This window comes from Myotis nattereri (genome assembly GCF_964212035.1).
Source record: "Myotis nattereri genome assembly, chromosome: 8".
In the NCBI taxonomy this organism is placed as follows: domain Eukaryota; kingdom Metazoa; phylum Chordata; class Mammalia; order Chiroptera; family Vespertilionidae; genus Myotis; species Myotis nattereri.
In genome coordinates, this window is record NC_138083.1 from 30157185 (window position 1) to 30178618 (window position 21434).

At 53.2% G+C, this 21434-nt stretch overlaps 1 protein-coding gene across 3 annotated transcripts in view; it reads right to left on the reverse strand.

The window, feature by feature from the left end:
• SMOX (spermine oxidase) overlaps nucleotides 1-17884 on the reverse strand; it is a 38719-nt gene extending 20835 nt beyond the window's left edge. Inside the window, exon 1 of one of the 3 annotated variants that reach the window (XM_081096807.1) lies at nucleotides 17696-17884. The gene's annotated coding sequence lies outside the window, so the exon portion shown is untranslated. The remainder of the gene's footprint in view (nucleotides 1-17695) is intronic. The other 2 variants (XM_081096808.1, XM_081096809.1) reach the window with 2 other exon arrangements.
• Between the last annotated feature and the right edge of the window lie 3550 nt (nucleotides 17885-21434).

Below are 21434 nucleotides of genomic sequence, written 5' to 3' on the forward strand. Positions count from 1 at the left end.
TCAGAAAGAATACATGCACCCCTATGTTCATAGCAGCATAATTTATAATAGCTAAGATCTGGAAACAGCCCAAGTGCCCATCAGTAGATGAGTGGATAAAAAAATTGTGGTACATTTATACAATGGAATACTGTGGGGCTGTAAAAAAGAAGGATCTCTTACCCTTTGAGAGAGCATGGATGAATCTGGAGATTATTGTGCTAAGTGAAATAAGCCAGTCAGAAAAAGACAAAGATCACAGGATCTCACTTATTTGTGGAATCTAATGCACAAAATAAAATGACCAACAAAATAAGTCCCAAGGCATGGAGGCATAGAACAACTTATCTCAGAGGGGATGGGGAGAGATAAACCAAAAAACTTATATACTTATATGCATAGCCTATGGACACAGAAAATAGAGTGGTAGGGGGTAGGGGCCGGACCGAGGAGGGCACAGGGGAGGAAAATGGGAGACATCTGGATACTGTCAACAAAAAAATATATATTTAAACTAAAAAAAAAAAAGACACCAACCCTGTTCTGAAGCCTCCAAGTCACCATGCCCCTGGAGGAATCTCAGATACACACAAACATAATCACAAAAACATACTTTACTGTGTTTCACTTGACGATATAACTTGATAGTCCCCTCCTTAGGGGACACCTTATAGCACCATGGTTTTCATACAGGTCTGGGGTCAGATCACTTGTTCTTTAATACACATTTTTCTTGATTTCAGAGAGGATGGGAGAGGGAGAGAGAGATAGAAACATCAATGATGAGAATCATTGACCGGCTGCCTCCTGCACGCCCCACATTGGGGATCAAGCCTGCAACCCGGGCATGTGCCCCAACTGGGAATCAAACAGTGATCTCCTGGTTCATAGGTCAATGCTCAACCACTGGGCACACCAGCTGGGCCAGATCACTTGTTTCTTAATACCGGTGGTTTGAATCTCTACCACTAATTAGACCAATAACCTGAGCTTCAGTTTCCTCATCAAGTGAATGGAGATAAAGAATACCTGCCTCACAGGGTTGAGTGTGACAATGCAGAGTGCTTAGCCCACGACCGGGCATGTAACAGCAATGGTATATTATATTCCTACAGGCCCGAGTCTGCACACTAGTGGGGTGACCACTGGGAGGACTGGGCCAGGACACCAAATGTGCTAAGAGCAGGAGGAGGTCCAGCCAATAGAGAGGTCAAAGACCCTACTATAGGATGATGACCTCCAGGCCTCGGAGAGACCACCTCACCCTGCAGTGGCACTGCTGTGGTCTGACGACAGGGGAGAAACAGAGGATTAGGAGAGAAGGGCATCCAACAAAACCACTCCCAAGTTTCTGACCCACAGAAACTGTGAGGATACTAAATGTTTGGATAATAAATGTTTACTGCTGTTTTAAGCTACTAAGTTTTGGGGTTGTTTGTTACACAGCACTAGGTAACTAATACAGTCATCAAATCTCTCTCCCTGGGGAACACCCCCAGGATGGGGACCCAGGGAAAATTCCCCATTTCACTCAGGGCCCCAGCTCCCTCTTTTCTGAAATTCAGGTCTGGGGTGGAGCGAGCAGAGAGCCTGGCCCAGCCCCTACCACTTACAAGGCCCAGGAGACAGGAATTCCTTCCCAGCCAGTGGAGATTTTTATAAAAGACTGATAGCCAGCCCCCCTCTTGCCACCCCACCCCCCCTCAACTGGATCATCTAAATCAGACTGTTTGGGGTTGGGGTTCCAGCATGGATATTTTTTTAAAGGTCCTACATGAAGCTAATGTATAGCAAGCTCCTAATGCAGACTCCAGGCCTACCCAGAAATATCATGTCTGCCTATGCAGGACAGGAGGAGGCAGAGAGAACAGCAAGCCAGGCAGTGTCCAAGCTCCACTCCTCTACCCCCAGCTTAAATTGAGGGTCTCCCTCTACCCCCCTCCCCACAGTTGCCCAGCTCCCTAAGCCCTGTGCATTCCAAGTCTATAAAGCATCTCAAGCTAGACAGGGCCAACCTCTGCCCTTGGGGACTGCTCCTTCGAGAGGACCAGGGTGCAGGATGGGATCTAGCTCTGAGTGATCTTGGGGAAGACTTTGTTTCTTCATCTGAAAAAAATGGGAATTACATCACCACTGCTCTGCTCTCTAAGGGGTCCTAGGCTCCCAGCCCAGGGAAGAACACAGCAATGGGTTAAACAGACAGGTACACAGCCAGTTAACTCACAGGTATCACATGCAGTGATAAGGGTTTGATAAGGACTGTAATGAACAATGTGGGAGAGAATGAGGAAGGGTGCCTAATGGGGCAGGGAGAGGGGTCAGAGAAGATTTCTAGGAAAGAAATTAGAAATGAATCCCAGCAGAGGGAACTGTATGTGCAAAGACTCAGAGGTGCTGCTTTTACTAGTAAGGTCAACTCTCAATACCGCTTTCCTTCCCTCCACGCACCACCCTGCAAGCCCCACATGGCCACGCACCTGGCCTTCCTCCGAAGCTGCAGCAGCCACTCCCCAAGCCACAATGCAGGCATGGAGGGCTTGCCCTGAGCTTCCCCAAGCCAGTCAGCCACACATGTAAGCACACCCCCATGGGGGCACACAAGAGAAAGGGCAGAATGGCCCCAGCTCCCCGGATTGCACAAGGTCCTACAGGTAGAGGAATGTGGAGAATGGCCCCTCCACTGTAGGCATCACCTGCTGTCCCAACCATCCAGAGCAAGCGGGAGGTGGGCAGCATGGTCACTCAGCAACAGTGCAGGCACTGCAGAGCCAATGCACGACGCGGCGAGCAGTCTGGGCTGGGCAAGGGGCATCCTGGGGGTCCCCCCTTACCCACAGTTTTACTTTCCCAGGTTTCAGTGACCCACGTTCAACTGCAATCCAAAAATATTTAATGAAAAATTCCAGAAATAAACTATTCATGCGTTTTAAAATGTGTACCCTTCTGAGTAGCATGATAAATCTCACACCGTTCCAGTCCATCCTGCCTGGGATGTGAATCATCCCTGTGTCCAGTGTATCCACACTGGACATACAGTACAATAAAATACTTGACAGGGAGAAAGACCACATTCATTTAACTTTTATTATAGTATATTGTTATAATTATTCTACTTCATTATAAGTTGTTGTTGTTAATCTTACTGCGTCTACTTTATAATCTTTATCATAGGTCTGTATGTATACTAAAAATCACAATGTCTATATAGTGTATTCACAGTTTCAGGCAAACACTGGGGGTCTTGGAACATATCCCCTGTGGATAAGAAGGGACTACTTACAAATGGTTAAAATGGTAAATTATATGTCATGTCTATTTTACCACAATAAAAATAAGAACAACAAAAAGCTTAGCGAGCCCTACTATGTGCCAGGCCCTCGGACACAACAACAGCCTCCCCTTCGAGGATCTAACCAAACAGAGGTAGCAGGTGCCACAAGAAAAGCAAAGCAGGGTGAGGGGACGCAGCTGCTCTGTGCGGGGAGGTCAGGGAAGCCTCTCTGAAGAGGTGACAATGGAGCAGAGGGAGTGACTGCAGGGGATCAGAGGGAGAAGTGCTATGGTGACCTTCTGGGAACTTGCTGAGTGACAGGATGTGGGGATGAGGGCAAGGATGACTTGGGCAACCAGTCATGACTCCGCAGGAACCAGCCTTGACAAGTTCTATGTCAACTGGTCATCCCTCTCCCCTTGACAACAAGCCTGTGGGGTAAGATAGACAAGAAACTGAGGCCAAAGAACTTAGGGCAGGACCTGCAGGTGGGAGGGGAGCCCAGATGGTCTCATTCCGGAACCCAGTCCTCTTCTCAAGCCTACACCAGCACTGGGAACACTTCCCGAGGCCACCTCCCATGGCAGGGCCCAGCACACCCCGCAACACACAACCTCGGGTCCCTCTGCCAACCCCACTCCATCAGGCATCACCTGCAGGCACCGTCCTGACCAGCTCCTGACCGGGTCAGTGTCTCCACACAGACACCCACCCATGCTGCACCTGGGGCACTTGAAGCCTGGGAGGTGTGAGCTGGCAGATGATAGGTGGCTTCCCTGCCAGGTTTCTACCCTCTCCCTGCCAGGAGCCGCAGCCCCACAGTTCTGGGGTGAAGGAGGACTGCCCCGTCAGCACTTTCCACTGACTCTTTCAAAACCACTGACAAGAACTGAGACTTGTGAGACAAGCCCAAGCCCGGGCACAGTTCCCCCCTGCCGGCCCCCTCGTGACTCTGCACAAAGCCTGACTGTGCTTCAGCTCCAGCCCCCAGGAAGAGGGGGTCTCCTGCAAGCCCATCCTCCCTCCAGAGCCACCGGGTCCCCCCTCTGCCAGCTCTCTGCCCCCGAAGAGACACTGCAGCCCACATGGCAGAGCTAAGTGCCCAAGGCTTGCTGGGTCCAGGCAGCATTTGTGGGGAGGGGGTCCCCCTTCACTGTGAACTCTTTTCCCACAGCTCCCTCTCCTATGGCCCCCACTCAGCACAGATCACAGAGTGAAGGTGGCATGCAAGATCACAAGAGGAAAAAAGGAAAACATCCCCCAAAAATCCAGCCACCAGATGAACCACACAGTAAACCCCTATTTATGGAGTCCCTCATTATGAGGCCCTGAGCTGGGCACTCTCCATTCATGGCAACATTTGATATTCCCAAACACCCGGGTGCCCACTTTACAGATGAGGGAGCAGGCTCAAGGTGGTCAACAGATGTGATGGAGGCCACCCAGATAAAGTGAGGGCAGAGCAGGGCTTGACAACACTGAGCTCATCTCTTTCTGCCCAATGCTTGCTCAGTTCTCAGGCCCCCAATGGCCTCCAGGGGCAGCAGGCCTACAGACTGCCCTCCGCCTGGCACTTCTACTGTCTCACCCCTCCCCACAGACTGGCACTGCACACACTGTGCCAGGCACTCGGGGCTGTCCAGCAGGAGGCATCCCCAAGCCTAGCGGCTCAACCTGGCTGCACTGCCAAAAACAAGGGCTGCCATCTGCCTCCTGCCCAGGGTGATGGTGGGGTGGTCAGTGGGCTGCCTGAGTCTCCCTGTCCCATAGGGGCTTGCTTGAGGTTTGCCAGGCACTACACTAAGCCACAACCCTTTGGCCCTTGGTTTTATCCTCCAAAAACAGGGACAGGGATGCTGGTCTAATTGCTGTGCCTACATACACACACAAAAAAAATTCTAAGAGCAACTCACTCCTGCTACCCTCTAGACCAGGGGTGGGGAACCTTTTTCCTGCCAAGGGCCATTTGGATATTTATAACAACATTTGCAGGCCCATACAAAATTATCAACTTAAAAATTAGCCTGCTTTCGTGGGTGAAACTTTTCATTAACTCGCCCCTAATGCCGTGGCAGGGCCAGACCAAATGACTGATGGGCCTTATACAGCCCGCAGGCCGGATGGCCCCCACCCCTGCTCTAGATCGTCCCTCTTGTCTCAACGGCCCAAGATTTTCCCTGCGTGGTAACTACAGGGCGGTGTAACTGTGGTCTTCTAACAAGTCCTAACACAGGATCTCCTAACACAGGATCATCAATAAAGGGCTCTCCATTAAGTTAAACAACGAAGCAGGACCCCAGCAGGAGCTGGAACCAGGTCTGAAAAGCCAATGGTGTTCATTTTGAAAAGCTCACGTTGGTCTTTAAGCCATGATTCACCCCATAAAACACCTATGGAGTTAAGACACAGCTTGGATACTAAACATATTCTTCAAGTCCTTTTGTTGAATTCAAAGAGAGACTTAATGGCTCACCAGCCTTTGAAATCAAGAAACGCTTGCCTGGTCAGTGTGGCTCGGCTGGTTGAATGTCGTCCCATGCGCCAAAAGGTCACCAGTTTGATTCCCGGTCAGGGCACATGCTCAGGTAGAGGGCTTAATCCCCGAGGAGGGGGCGTTTTGTGGGAGGCAACTGCTCCATGTTTCTCTCTCACATCAATGTTACTCCCTCTCCCTTCCTCTCTTTCTAAAAAAAAAAAAAAAAAAAAAAAAAAAAAAAATCAATAAAAAGTCCATGTTTCTCTCTCGCTCCCTCTCTTTCTAAAAAACCAATAAAAACATATTTTAAAAAACCACAAATACTTGTTCTTATAATTCTACTAGAGGCCCGATGCACAAAATGTATGCAAGAGGCTCAGCCCTCACAGCCCTGGTTTTCTCTGGAAAGTCGTCCAGAAGGTCATCCAATCGATTGTTCCGCTGTTCGGCCATTCGGTCGATTTGCATATTACACTTTTATTATTATAGATCATCATCATTATCGCTATTTTTCACTAAGCACATCTGAGGTACAGAGTGCAGCGCTAAGCATTTCACATGGTACGTATAAGTGAATCCTCAGTCAATATCCCCATTCTACAGAAGAGAAGGGGGTCAAGAGAAGTCCCACGCCTGCCATCAAAAATAAGGCACTCCAAAATTCACCTAGCAAGACACTAAGGCTCAGGTTTTACTCTTTTTTAAAAACCAAGGAGTCAATGTCATTGTCTTGTGTTACTTTTTCATATTAAATCAAAAATTTCCCATTAATTGTGTATGATTTTTTAAATTAGTTTTCCCAAAAAAAGAAAGTAAAGGGGATCTGTATGTTTAACATTTAAAGGCCTCATTTAAAAAGCTTTCTCAACAATGTTTGTTCATTGATGGTCCTCAGTGTCTCTGCTTGAGTCATCTTAAAATCTAGCTGACTCAAGGTCTAGCTTTTTGCAGTTCCGAAAGCATCCAGCAGCCCCTCCTCCCTGGGGTCAGGAAGTTGGGGAGCTGGGTTGGCCTAGCTTGGGGCGGGGGGAGGGGAAGAAGTGAGGTCTGGTTGTGGTGAGAAGGCATGGTTAAAGGTTTGTGGACAGGCTCTGAGGGGTCTGAGATGAAGAATGGACATTGGACCGGATGTCCAAGAACCTGGGTTAGAGACCCAGACATATCATTTGCTGGTACTACCAGTGTGGCATCATGAGGAGAGGACTCTGGGTCTGCCAGGGCCTGGTACAAAGTTGGCAGGGGATGGCTAGGTTCTTTGTTCTGTTTCTAATAAATTACAACTCATTTCCGAGTGCTTCCTCTGCTGGGCTAAATCACACCTTCCTTTACACCCTCCTCCGAGAAGTAGCTAGAGGATATAGGAATCTGGATTGGGATATCAGGGGTGCTGCGCTCCCCCAGCCAAGCCACCCTGCTCTGGCTGAACCTAAATGCTTTTCTTCCCTCTCCGCCCTCCCAGCATGTTCAGAGAGAGCCAGAAAAGCCCCGGACTCTGCTTGTTTAAAAAAGAAAGAGAAGGGCAAAGCAGGACAGGAGAGTGTGGCTGGGCTGGGTGAGCAGGCTCACTGAGCATCCTCTGCCAGGGCCCTCCGCTCTGCCCGACTTTGTACCATTGAAGCAACTTCTCCTGGGTCACTGTTTGAAATGCCACCCCCCGTCACCCCCCCTGAGCTGCTGCACAAAGAGTCCTCACACTCCAGAGGAAATGAGGTGTAGCAAGGAACAAGGCAGGACGGTCCCCACCAGCCACAGGGGAGGAGTAGAAGGGAGCAAGGGCCCTGGAACTCCCCCTCCCCCCTTCCTGTACTTGCAACACCCCTTCCAGGAAGGCAACAGGATGAGATTCCCAACCTTTTGGGGAAAATGACTCAGAGCGCTGAGAATCTGAGGATAAGGGTCATATAAGCAACCTGACCCCTGCCCATGCTTTGAGTGGTAAAGGGGCACAGCTAGTCAGTGAGGAGGTCCAATGCTGGGGAAGACGTCTTGCACCTTCAACCCACCATCACACCTCTGTCATGTTTCTCACCGAAACACCACTCTGATCAAACCACTGTCCTGCTCAAAAGCCTTCAATGGCAGGCCCTGGCCAGGTGGCTCAGCTGATTGGAGCGTCGTCATCTCGTACACCACAAAGGTTTCTAGTTCGATTCCCGGTGAGGGCACACACCTAGGTTGCAGGTTTGATTCCCCAGTCAGGGTACATTCGGGAGCATATGAGAAGCAACCGAAGCAACCGATCGCTGTTTCTCTCTCACATCGATGTTTTTCTCTCTCTCCACCCATTCCTCTCTCTCTAAAATCAATTACATATATATAATGCGCACGTGCACACACACACACACACACACACATTCCCTCAAGTGAGTATTAAAAAAAAATAAACACGAACTTTCAATGGTTTGCCATAGTCTAATGAATGAAGGCAGGTCCCCGACATCTCCTCCCTGTCCTCAGCTCCCCTCTCCTACACCCACCTACCATTCCCACCAGATCCTCTGACTCCCACACCCAGACCAGTTCCCTAGGGCCCATGGCCTGTGAAATCTCCTCATTCTGCCCAAATCTCCTTACCCTGCCCGCCACTCCTCCAGGAAGTCAGTCCTGGCTACCGTGCCCTCACTTCCTCCTCCGCTACGGAAGACCCCTCCTCTGGTCTAATCAGGACCCCACCCCAAGCCTCACCATGCCCTCTGCTGGCCTTTGTGCCTCTCACGTCCCTGACCACTGTCCCCTTTCCTAGGCCACACTAAGAGCAACCAATACGTATTCAATGATCACAGCAACCCTACAAGGGAAATAATGTTAGTCCCACAGTACGAACGAGGAAACTGAGGCACCGAGAGGTTTAGCTTCTTGCCCAGAGGACACAACCCGCGCTCTTCTGAGATGAACAGCTGGGAGAGAACCTGCAGAGCGAGGAGATGGCAGGAGCAGTGGGGTGGGAGGCACTGCCAGAATCCCAAAGACCCGGGCCTGGCAACTGTCGGGTCCTAGGCACCAGACAGGTCCTCCCAGGCCTCTTCTTCACCCACCCAGGGAAGCAGAACTGTCGCCATGAGAACCCAGAGCTGGTTCTGACCCATGTGCCTCCACGCCCTCCCTCCTTCTGCAGTGCCCTTTTCTTCCAGTGACTGTCCAAATGGTACCCATCTCACCAAGGCCACCTCCCCTAGGAAGTTACCCACCCACCCTTCTTTCCCTCCCCGGCACTTCTGGACTTGGACGCTACCCATGTTTGTAGTCTTTCATGGAGCAGCGCATTTCCACATCAGCCCTTCCCACCGGGTGTTTTCCTGGTTGGTGGGATGGTAGGAAGTTGAAAAAAAAAAAAAAAGATTTCCGTGGTCAAATCATTTTGGGAAACACCAAATGGCTTCTTTTCTGCAGGACTTGTCAGAGCCTTTAATTCTCTTAAAGAGCATTCTGAACCTCCCGTTGTGTGGTGGAGTGAATTTGCCAGTTTCTACCCTTATTTGAAGTTTCTCAGAGCAGTCTTTGAAAAATGCAGCCCCCTCAGGAGAGCGTGGCACAGCAGGGGCACCAGGCAGACACTGAGTCCTACAGTCCTTTTAGGAAGTGTGTGGGATATTTGAGGAATTCAGCTTGAGAGCCCCTCTTGGCATTGCCCAGGGCAGCAGAACCGTACCACCTTCCTTTGGGTGAGGTGACTGACTACACTCCTGCCAGGGTCTAAAGAGACCTCATCTGACCAGTGCCCTAAGATACCGAACCCCAGGCCATGCCAAGCCCAGAGAGCAAAGGGCCTTGGGAGACCCCAAAGCACACTGGACAGTTCTTTCATGCCAACTGCTCATTCTGCTCCATTCAAATTTTATTTTTTTATTTTTTTTTAAATATATTTTATTGATTTTCTACAGAGAGGAAGAGAGAGAGATAGAGAGCCAGAAACATCGATGAGAGAGAAACATCGATCAGCTGCCTCCTGCACACTTCCCACTGGGGATGTGCCCGCAACCCAGGTACATGCCCTTGACCGGAATAGAACCCGGGACCCCTCAGTCCGCAGGCCGACGCTCTATCCACTGAGCCAAACCGGTTTTGGCCAAATTTTAATATTAAAACAATATTAAAATGTATTCAGCTGCCATTCTAGGAAGAAGCCATACCCTACACAACAAATCCTGTGACCCTCTCCCCTGCTCCCCAGGGAGAGGATGGAATCCCTCAATTTACAGAAACTGAAGCCTCAGAGGGGAGCAGACACTTGCCTGTAGTGACCAGCCAGGGTCGGAGCAGAGGGAAGCATCTAGGCCTCCCCACTTCCAGGTGCACCGGGGAGGGGCCCAGTGGGAGAAGACCTCAACAGCAGCAGCTCATGTAACCATTCACAGCGGCTGCAAGAATGCAGGCCAGGATAAGGGACGCTGCACCTGCTGGAGGGAATGGCTCAAACGCTGAGGAGACTCTGGGGGCTTCTAGGAGAAGATGCTATGTCTGGGGCTGAAGTCAGCTATTTCCCCAATCTCCTTGGGCCAAGCCTGGATAGAGGAAGAATGCTCACCCCAGATTGGCTACCCACAGGGCTGGGCTCAGCTGTGGGCACAGATAAGATGCCTACGTGCCGCCTGCATTCACCCTGCCCTGGGGCAGTCACCTAACACACCTTATGATAGTCTTGGGAACTCGTCACTGCCAGACACCCTGGAGATAGTCCTGGTTCCTGGCCTGAAACTCAAGCCCCAGACACCCCCCCTCACCCAGCCCCACTTCCCAGCACCCTGCACCCTGCACCCTCTACACTATCCCCTACCTCCACCTCAGCCCCCACAGAGGCAGTCCCCACACCTCCCCCAACACAATCCACAGGAACCTGGAGGGTCCCCTTTACCTGTTCTAGGTCTCACTTGATCGGCACCCATGCCTGCACCTGCCTGGCCCGAGTCCATAATCTCAGCCCTCACTACACAAAGATTGGCCCAGGGAACATCCCCCCCCCCGCCCCCCGCCACTGGCTACTTCACACCACAGGCGCTTGTTAGAAATGCAGTCTCAGGGCCTACCCTAGACCTACTGAGTTAGAATCTGAGCTATTAACAAACTTCCCCAGGTGTATGTTGAAGTTTGAGATGCGCTTTTATAGAGCACTGTTCTAACCAAGCCATTGCACCCATAGCCTTTAGTGGCTCCCAGGAGCCTAGTGAATCAAGTCCAGACTCAGCACTTTGGCAGTCAAGGCCTTCCCCAACCTGCCTTCCACCCACTACTCCAGGCCTTCCTCCCCCTCCACCTTGGGAATGCCAACTCCTCCTCTGTTGGCCAAAGTCGCTCAGCACCCTGTAAAAGCACCACCTCCTCGAGGAAGCTGGTCGGAACTGCACCTCATTATATCACACCTGGCATGGCTCACTCTTATTTCCTGGAGAGTGAGGATCCCGTCCTGTGTTGCCAGTGGTTGTGAACACTGGGCTGGGGCATAGGAGATGTCAAATGATGCCTGAAGGTAACAAGGGCCCATGTCCAGCTGTCAAGAAGTCCACCCTCAGCTCGTCTGCCAGCCTCTGGCTCTGCCACAGCTTTCACCTCAACCCAGCAGGCAAGGACTCGGGCAGTGTGGATAAGCTCCTGCATACTCCCTGCCGGAGAAGGGACTCTTCCCAAAACGATGGGCCTGCTGAGCTTCCAGCAGCAGTCTGCTTGCTCTGTGCCTCAGTTTCCCAAAATACAGAAGAGAATGCCACCAACTTTGCCTTCCTCTTTTCCTGCTGGGCTGGCAGAATCTGCCAAGATAGATGAGCAGATCCCTTAAACTCTGAAGCTCAGAAATTGGAGAAAAGGGACTCCATCCCTGTGTGGTCAGCAAACCTCTGCTCGGCCAGCCAGCCAGGCCCCTGGGAGGCCAAGTCACCTGTCCAGAGGCATCGTTTTGTGTGTGTGTTTTTAATATATAATTTTATTGATTTCAGAGAGGAAGGGAGGAGAAAGAGAGATAGAAACATCAGTGAGAGAGAATGATTGATTGACTGCCTCCTGCACACCCCTTACTGGGGATTGAGCTTGAAACCTGGGCACATGCCCTTGACCACAATCGAACCCGGGACCCTTCAGTCTGCAGGACGACACTCTATCCACTGAGCCAAACCGGCTAAGGCTAGAGGCATCTTTTCATGACCAAACAGGAAAGCCTTGCAGGACAGGGCTGCCACACCTCCTGGCTCCCTCCTTCCTGGCCCAGTTCCTCAGAGCTGGTGTCCTATGGGAAGCCCTCCTTCATACTGAGCCTGCAAGAAGACATTCAGGAGTTCCTGGCTTCCACAACCGCTGGGGAGCGAAGGAATAAAGCCTCTCTAATCCCATTTTATGGACAAAAAGAGGTAAGGACAGACCCAACCATGAAGTGGATTAAGCTCTTTTCCGTTCCTATTTCTCTGTTCCCCCAGCTCGGCACCCACATCTGACCCAGCCTTACTCTGACCCCCATCCAGGTTTCCACGGCCAAGTCTGAAGCTCTACCTCACAACATTCCAGACGGAATCCAAACCAGGCCAGTGTATTGTTAGAGCCCCTACCTGGCCGCCCCGGGCTCTCCAGAGGCAGAGGAAGAGGTCAGTGCTAAACCCAGAGGGGTGGCATTCTCATGGTGGCATCTCAGGCAGGGAGCTGTTTTAGTACCAGAAGAAGTTGATCTCCCCAGGACATGAAGCAGAGAAACTCGCTGAGCAAGGATCCCTCCTACCTTAGAGGTTATGATTTCTTTCCCACCTCCCCAGTCTCCAAGATATGCAGTCTGCATGTCAAACTGCAAGTCTGGAAAAACCATTTGCTTGTTAAGAAGAAGCCTTCAGCTGGTGCATATCTGAGAGGCATGAGAAAAGTGGTAGAGTGGGATGGTCTACAGCAGTGGTCGGCAAACTGCGGCTCGCGAGCCACATGTGGCTCTTTGGCCCCTTGAGTGTGGCTCTTCCACAAAATACCGACTTCTGTGCACGGGCCACGAAGTTTCAATCACACTGTACATGCGCGCCCGCACGTGGTATTTTGTGGAAGAGCCACACTCAAGGGGCCAAAGAGCCGCATGTGGCTCGCGAGCCGCAGTTTGCCGACCACTGGCTACAGCATGGATTCTGGAGCCAGGTTGCCTGGGTTCATTTCCTTATTCTGTCACTATTGTGTTGTACGACTGCAACTCAGTCCTCCCATCTGTTAAATGCAGTAAGACCTACTTTATATGCCCTAGCTGGTTTGGCTCAGTGGATAGAGCGGCCTGCGGACTAAAGGATCCCGGGTTCGATTCTGGTCAAGGGCAATGCCTGGGTGGCGGACTCGATCCCCAGTAGGGGGCGTGCAGGAGGCAGCCCATTAATGATTCTCTATTATCATTGATGTTTCTACCTTTCTCTCCCGCTCCCTTCCTCTCTGAAATCAATAAAACTATATTTTTTTTTAAAAAAGACCTACCTTATAGAGCTAGTGAAAGGATTAAAAGAGTTAATATTTGCAAAGTCTTTAAAACACTGCCTGGCACCCCAGAGTATATAGCAGGGCCCTGCCCAGCCTCCTGTCCTCTGCCTGATTTCCCACCCAGGATACCCTCCTTGCTCCCAACCATCCCAGGCCAAGGCCTTTCTCAGACATGCCAGCCCAGCTCTAGATCTGGACCTCCAGCCCCTATTTCCAGCGCTCATCTCACAGTGTTACCTCGGTTCCTCACCAGTCTGCCGGCCCAGGGCCCAGCTCCCCTACCTCTATTTCTGGCTCTTGGCCCTGCATTCTGGGAGCACCAGCCACACAATTCAATTCTCAGCTGGCTCCTCTGTGCAAAGAGGAAAGACAAAGGTCTAATAGTGAGACCCCCAGCCCATTTGTCCCACCCTTCCAACTCCCTGTCCGCCGAGGATGGGCACCCAGCAGCCAGAGAGCAGCCTGAGGTAAAGCCCCCGCTTCCCAGACCATTCCCATCTCCCGAGTTAGAGAACATACACACACACACACACCCCTCTGTTAACCTAGCCTGGATGCCCACCAAAGAGAGCAAAGGAAGTCATTTATCCCTAACCCACAGCGACCCACACTGACTCCACATCCCCCAAGCTCTCAAATCTCCCCCCTGGGCTCACAGGCCCACCTTCGAGACACTTGACCTTTTCCATTTCCCTTCTTCACACGCCTCAGATTGTTACAGCCATTTGCACAACTGCTTTTATGGAAATAAAATAAAATGTTAGGGGTCATTTGAGATTTTAAGGGGGCTCCTGCGCTGACTGCAATACCCACCTCCTTCTGCCTAGCCCAACGCCAACCTTCCCACCTGGCTCAAGATTTCCTGAGCAGCAGCTGTGCGCCAGGCACTGTGTAGATGCTCCAGATACAGCAGTGGGCCACCCAGTCAAGGTTCCAGCCAGGCAAAGTAGAAAGATAATTGTAACAAACAGTTATGGACTGTGATAAACATAATGAAGAAAGTAAAACAGGAGCTTTGGTGAATTATGGGCTGGGGAGTGGTCCTCTACCAAGACTGGGAAGGGGTTTGAGTTGAGACCTGAAAAATAAGGAGCCAAGCCAACCCAGTAGAAAACCCTGGAAGGACATTACAGGCAGAGAACACAGCATAAACAAAGGCACCAGGACAGAAAAAAGCTTGGGATGTTCCAGGGCAAAGTGATTCAGGTGTGGATGTCCAGAAGCAGACATAGGGATAAGATAAGGCTGGAGGAAGTCAGAGATGGCCAGATCATAAAGGGTCTCATAGGCCAGGGAAAACTTTGAGATTTTATTCTATGTGCAATAGGGAGCTATTGAGGGTTTTAGAGAACAAGAGTATCTTAATCAATATTTTCCTAAATACTTCTTTATTAAAAACTAGGAGCCCGGTGCACGATATTCGTGCACTGGGTGTGTGTGTGGGGGGGGGGGGGGAGTGTCCCTCAGCCCAGCCTGCCCTCTCTCACATACTGGGAGCCCTCAGGCATTGACCCCCATCACCCTCCGATCGCCTGATCGGCCCCTTGCCCAGGCCTGATGCCTCCGCCAGAGGTGTCAGGCTTGGACAGGGGATCCCCATCTCCCCCTGATCACTGGATCTGGCCCCCGCCCAGGCCTGAGGCCTCTGGCCCAGGAATCATGCCTGGGCAGGGGACCCCCATCTCCCTCTGATCGCTTGCTCCACCCCCCGCCCAAGCCTGACGCCTCTGACCCAGGCTTCAGGCCTGGGCAAGGGGACCATCATATCCCCCCCCACCCAGGCCTGATGCCTCGGCCAGAGGAGTTGACCCTCATCACCCTCCGATCACCAATCACCGGATCGGCCCCTTGACCAGGCCTGAGGCCTCCGGCAGAGGTGTCAGGCCTGGGCAGGGGACCCCCAGCTCCCCGCGGTTGCAGGCTCCGCCCCTGCCCAGGCCTAACGCCTCTGGCCTAGGCGTCCGGCCCAGGCAGCGGGGACCTGCAGTGGCAGCGGGGGGCGCCGCGATCGTGGGCTTCGCTTTAGGCCCAGGCAAGGGACCCCTAGCTCCTGGGACTGCCAGCTTCGACCGTGCCCAGCTCCCATCGCTGGCTCCACCCCTACTTCCTGCTATCACTGTCCAGGGCGGCAAAGGCGCCTGATTCTCCGATCATGGCTGGGGGGCAGGGCAAAGGCGGCCTCAGGGCCGCCTTTGCCCTGCCCCCCAGCTCTTAGCTCCCCACTGGGTTTCAGATCACTGTCAGTGGCAGGGGGCTTCTTCCTGCTTTCCCTTTCGCCTCCCTGCATTGTGCCTACATATGCAAATTAGCCGCCATCTTGTTGGCAGTTAACTGCCAATCTTAGTTGGCAGTTAACTGCCAATCTTAGTTGGCAGTTAATTTGCATATAGCCCTGATTAGCCAATGAAAAAGGTATCGCCGTACGCCAATTACCATTTTTCTCTTTTATTAGTGTAGATGATTAGAGCAGCATTCAGGTATGACATAAAAGTCCTGAGGCAGAAGCCTAGGGTGGTAGCAGTGGAGTCAGAGCTTAAAGAACACGCCTGAGATAGAATTTGCAGAAAGGACTAAAAGGATATGCTATTGGATTGGTTGTGGGGACGGAAGCAAAGGGAGGAGTTGATGCCACCTGGTTTCCTGTCTTTAAAGCTGGGTTTACTGAGATGGGAAGGCCTGTGGAGGATTGTGTTTGGGGACTGCCGTCAGGGTTCTGTCTCATCCATATGAAGTTGTTCATACCTCTGACACAATCAGGGCACCATAAATCATCACATGGGTGGTTGGATAGATAGGCTAGAGATAAAATCTGCTACTTAAAATCATGAGAATGAAAATTATGTACATTTAAGATCTTTGTGTTTGTAAATCAATGCTTGATTTTCAAAGTCTAAGAAAGAATGAGAGCTTGGGGGCGGGGGGTGGGGGGCTGGAGGGAGCAGGGGAGTATATGTCAACAGAAGGGAATTGGGGAAGAGGAGGGGACTGAGGACAGAGCCCTGAGATCCTCCAACATTCAAAGTTGAGTGACGTTGTCCCCAAAAATGACTTAGGAAAGGCTAGGCAGAGAAAGAGGGAAAAAAAACAAGAGAAGCCAAGAGAGATCATTGGTTCTAGAAGGAAAGAATTTTCAACAAGACCATGGGAGGTCAAGGAAAACCTGTTTGTGGGGGTGTAGAAATCACTGGAGACATTGACTGGTGGAGGGGGGAGGGGGTGCCAGGGCAGTTTCAGTGAATGGTGGGACAGAAGCTTCTCTGGAGAAGCTTTGCTGTGAGAGGTGGGTCTGTGGCTGGGGGAGAATGAGGGATGAAGGCAAAGGGGGGACTAGGAAATGTAGGGTGTGATGGAGGAGGGTGCCAAAGCATGTTCCTACACTGTGTGAATAACCCGGGGGTGAGGGGGAGAAGCCCCTTCTAACACCGGAGAGAGGGGAAGTCACTGAAGAATGGGGGGCAGGAGCAGAGCACCTTCGAGCCCAAGTGGAGGCGTAGGCCGGTGGCAGGAATTGGGATTCTTCATGTCCCTAACCAGAGAGAAGGGGAGGCGAAGGGGATGGAATGCAGCCGAATGCAGCTGTGGGACCCTCACTGTACTCACTCTCAGATGCATGCCTACACACCCCTCCACGCGTGCTCACTTCCATGGCCGCGGGGGCGCCTGCCTTGTTTCACTGCTAGGACAAGTGGCCCTCCCGGAGACTGGCACGGGATGTGCCACCACCAGCAGGTTCCGCAAACAACCTGTGGACATATCTCATCATATGTGTCAGCCACAAGGCTTATCACATCAAGCAGTACCCTTTCCTGGTGCAAGCTTCGAGGGGGTCCACGGGCCCCCCACCGGTCCCACCGAAGCCCAGCCCCCACCCGCAGGACAGAGTCGTCCCTCAGCCCCTCCCCCAAAGTGAGCCCTCCAACACACTCCCCTTTCCTGAGCCTGGCTCTCGCCAAGCCCGTCGCAGCCGGTGAGCTGCTAGTTGGCCCATAGGCGAGAGCTGCTCCCACCCTGTCTGGCGTCCCCCCACCCGCAGACGCCCGCAGGGAGGGCGGCCCGGCCTCTCCCCTAGTCCCGGCCGTGGCCCCAGAGCCTTCTCTTCTCTCCCCAGCGACCACCCTCTGGGCGGCCCCAGTCGTCGCGGAGCGTCGGCGCCCGGCTTTGTCTGCGCCCACAAAGCGCGCCCACCAGGCGCCCCGGGCTCCCCGGCAGCACGCAGCCCGCGGGGTCCAGCCTGCCCTCCATCCCGGCGCGCTCGCCCGGCCCGCGTAGCCCCCTCTCGAGATCACCGACCCCCGGGCCCGACCACCGCCTCCCCAGACGCGGGCGAAGGGGGCGCGGCGCCCACCGCTCCCCTCGAGCCTCGGGGAATGCCGCGCACCCAGCCCTCGGTCCCGAGCGCGCTGGCCGCGGAAGCCCCGCACCGACCGCGGCTTCGGGGCCGCTCCGGGCCCCTCGCCCTCCCGCGGCGGCCGCAGCCCCTGCCTGCCCGGAGCGAGAACCTGGCGCCGGGGGCCGGGGGCCGGGAGCGGGGAGCGGGCTCTCCATACCTTTCCCTGCTGAGCCGGGGAAGTGAGTCTGCGGCGAACGGCGCTCCAGCCTCCACCTCCTCCACCTCCCCTCCTCTCCAGCCGCCGGGCTTCCTCCTCCAGCCGCCACAGAGACCGTAGGGGCCCGAGCCAGCCGCCGCGGCCTGTGTGGGGCCCCGCTCCGCCTCGCGTCCCCGGCCCACCCCGCCCGGTCCGCTCCTGCCCGGCTCCCGCTCCGCCTCTGGGCGGGGACGCGCGCAGCTCCTCCCCGGCCCGCCCCGTCGGGGGCGGGGAAACTGGCGACCGCCCGGGATGGGCAGCCGGGTGCTCCTACCTCCAACTCTGGGCCCAGCGCTCCCCACCCGGGCCCCACGCCCCCTCCCCTGGCCAAGCTGAGCGCCCAAAGTCCCCACCCATCCCCGAAAGAAAAGTAGCCGGCCCAGCCCCGTGCTGGGCGGAACACAGGGCCCAAGCGACCAGCAGAGCCGGGACGCGGACCTCAGTTTACCCGCGGAGTTTACCTTTCGGAAGGAAAGGGCTCCTCTCTCCTCCTGGAGCTGCCTTCACCCCCGCAGACCCTCCGCTGGGGTCAGAGGGCTCGTGCCCAAGGGCCACCCCGAAACTCATTTTCTCCCCAACACCCCTGCTGCACCCTCCGCCCCACCCCCCAGCCTCCGAGAATCGACCTCAAACCCCCAACAGCCGTGGGTGATGGGGCACCCAAAACGCCGCCGCCTGTCCCTTCGCAGCCCACGACTGTGAATAGAAGTGGCCTCTTTAAGAAAATATCCTTTGCTGGTACCCACTGCCTCATCCTTGATTTTATAAAAACCGAAGCCAATACAAATGTCAGGGTCACTTTTGTTTTTAAATCAGAATTCTTTGGAAATTATTTGTTTTCTGTTTGAGATTCTGGTTCCTTGCAGTTTTTCATTTGCTCAGTTGGAGGAGGGGGAGCAGGGGCTCTGACAGTTTCATTCTATTTAGCCCTGTCAGCATTTTCAGAGCTTCCTGGGGCTGATAGAGACCCAGTCCAAGGGGTGCAAGCCTTCAGGGGAACTGTCTTTCAGACTGAGGAGTGTGCCTCACCCAACTCGGACCCCACAATGAACCCACCAGGCCCCAGGGCAGAGCATAGAACCCCCTGGGTGCAGAGGCCGGGAGGACAGAGGTTTCCCTGCAGTAAGGGGTTTTGATGCTCCTCTGCAGGAGGGACCGATTGGGTACCGGTGTTGGGAAAATTTCCCAGGCAAGAGTAAGGGAACTTACATGCCAGGCTGATCTTCGGGGGTGGCAAGAAGGCATGGCTATCTGCTCACCACATGGCAGGCCCGAAAGAATTATATAGGACCCGGCAGGAAGGGTAAGAATACTGGCTGGTGACTGACTCCAGATAGTGGGCAAATGCCTTACATGCTTGCTAGGGCAAAAGCCTGTTCCATGAACCAGCACACATGGGCTACTGGGAAGGGGTGAATTAAACAGTGTGGGGGGATTTGAGGAAGCAATCCCTGTTCTGGCCAGGATCTAGCTGGTGGGTCTGGCAGCGGTCACACCAGGAACAGTCTGTCCTCCACAACAGGCTGAAGGGCATGTACATGGTGAATTTCAGGTGAGGTTTCTTCTTCGCAGAAAAGGCCTTGTCGTTGTCCAAGCTATCCCCTCCACCTAGAAGTCTTTCCCCCTTGCTCCTGACTAACCCCTATGTCCCCTTGGAGTTAAATGTTAGGTTAGATGTCACACATCCCTCTGTGAATCCTTGTCCATCACCAAGGAGAACAGAATGTTTGTGAGTGGGCTCTCAGGATTAGATGTCCTGGGTTTGAACTCTGCCTCCATGTGGCCTCTGTGTGTGTCAGTTTCCTCATCTATAAAATGGGGTTAATACAGAATACCTATTCCAAAGACTTGTTATGAATATTCAGTAAGAAAATTAGTATAGCCCTAGCTAGTTTGGCTTGGTGGATAGACTGTCAGCCTGAAGGGTCCCTGGTTTGATTCCAGTCAAGGGTACATACCTGGGTTGTGGGCTCCATCCCCAGTAGGGGTTGTGCAGGAAATAGCCGATCAATGATTCTTTCTCATCATTGATGTTTCTATCTCCCTCTTCCTTCCTCTCTGAATTCAATAAAAAAATAGCATTAATATATATATATATCTACACTAATAAAAGAGAAAAATGGTAATTGGCGTACGGCGATACCTTTTTCATTGGCTAATCAGGGCTATATGCAAATTAACTGCCAACTAAGATTGGCAGTTAACTGCCAACTAAGATTGGCAGTTAACTGCCAACAAGATGGTGGCTAATTTGCATATGTAGGCACAATGCAGGGAGGCGAAAGGGAAAGCAGGAAGAAGCCCCCTGCCACTGACAGTGATCTGAAACCCAGTGGGGAGCTAAGAGCTGGGGGGCAGGGCAAAGGCGGCCCCAGGGCCGCCTTTGCCCTGCCCCCCAGCCATGATCAGAGAATCAGGCGCCTTTGCCGCCCTGGCCAGTGATAGCAGGAAGTAGGGGTGGAGCCAGCGATGGGAGCTGGGCACGGTCGAAGCTGGCAGTCCCAGGAGCTAGGGGTCCCTTGCCTGGGCCTAAAGCGAAGCCCACGATCGCGGCGCCCCTGCTGCCACTGCGGGTCCCCGCTGCCTGGGCCGGACGCCTAGGCCAGAGGTGTTAGGCCTGGGCAGGGGCGGAGCCTGCAACCGCGGGGAGCTAGGGGTCCCCTGCCCAGGCCTGACACCTCTGCCGGAGGCCTCAGGCCTGGTCAAGGGGCTGATCCGGGGATTGGTGATCGGAGGGTGATGAGGGTCAACTCCTCTGGCCGAGGCATCAGGTGGGGTGCGGATCTGGGGGTTGGGGGGATATGATGATCCCCTTGCCCAGGCCTGAAGCCTGGGTCAGAGGCGTCAGGCTTGGGCGGGGGGTGGAGCAAGCGATCAGAGGGAGATGGGGGTCCCCTGCCCAGGCATGATTCCTGGGCCAGAGGCCTCAGGCCTGGGCGGGGGCCAGATCCAGTGATCAGGGGGAGATGGGGGTCCCCTGTCCAAGCCTGACACCTCTGGCGGAGGCGTCAGGCCTGGGCAAGGGGCCGATCAGGCGATCGGAGGGTGATGGGGGTCAACGCCTGAGGGCTCCCAGTATGTGAGAGGGGGCAGGCTGGCCTGAGGGACACTCTCCCCCCCACCCCACCCAGTGCACGAATTTCATGCACCGGGCCCCTAGTATATATATATATATATATATATATATATATATATATATATATATGGACTTGAAAGTTTACAAATAATGAGAATCTACTCAAATTGACTTGGTGTAAGCAAATAGGAAAGTTATATGTTCACATAACCGAAGACTCCAATGGTATAATTTATTTGGGCACCAAGAAGCACAAAAAATATCAAAACTTAGTCTTTCTCTCCTCACCTCTCATCTCTGTTCCTTGCAGTAGCAAGATGGCTGCCAGCAGCTCTAGGCTCCATCCTCACAGCCCAAGACCTCACTTCTTTCAACTGTCCCAGCAAAAAAATCAAGGTTACACCAAGTTGGTTCTGATTGGAGCACATATCATTGTGATCCAATGATATGTGAGCCAATCAGATGCCCAACCCTGTTATCCAAACCACCACAGGGATGGAGAGTGAGGAAGGGTGATGTCAGAGTACTGTATACAGTTACAAGGTAAATGGACCCAGAACTGTGTGCCAAGCACACAGTAAGTTCACACACACACAGACACACACACAAATTTAGCCATGGCCG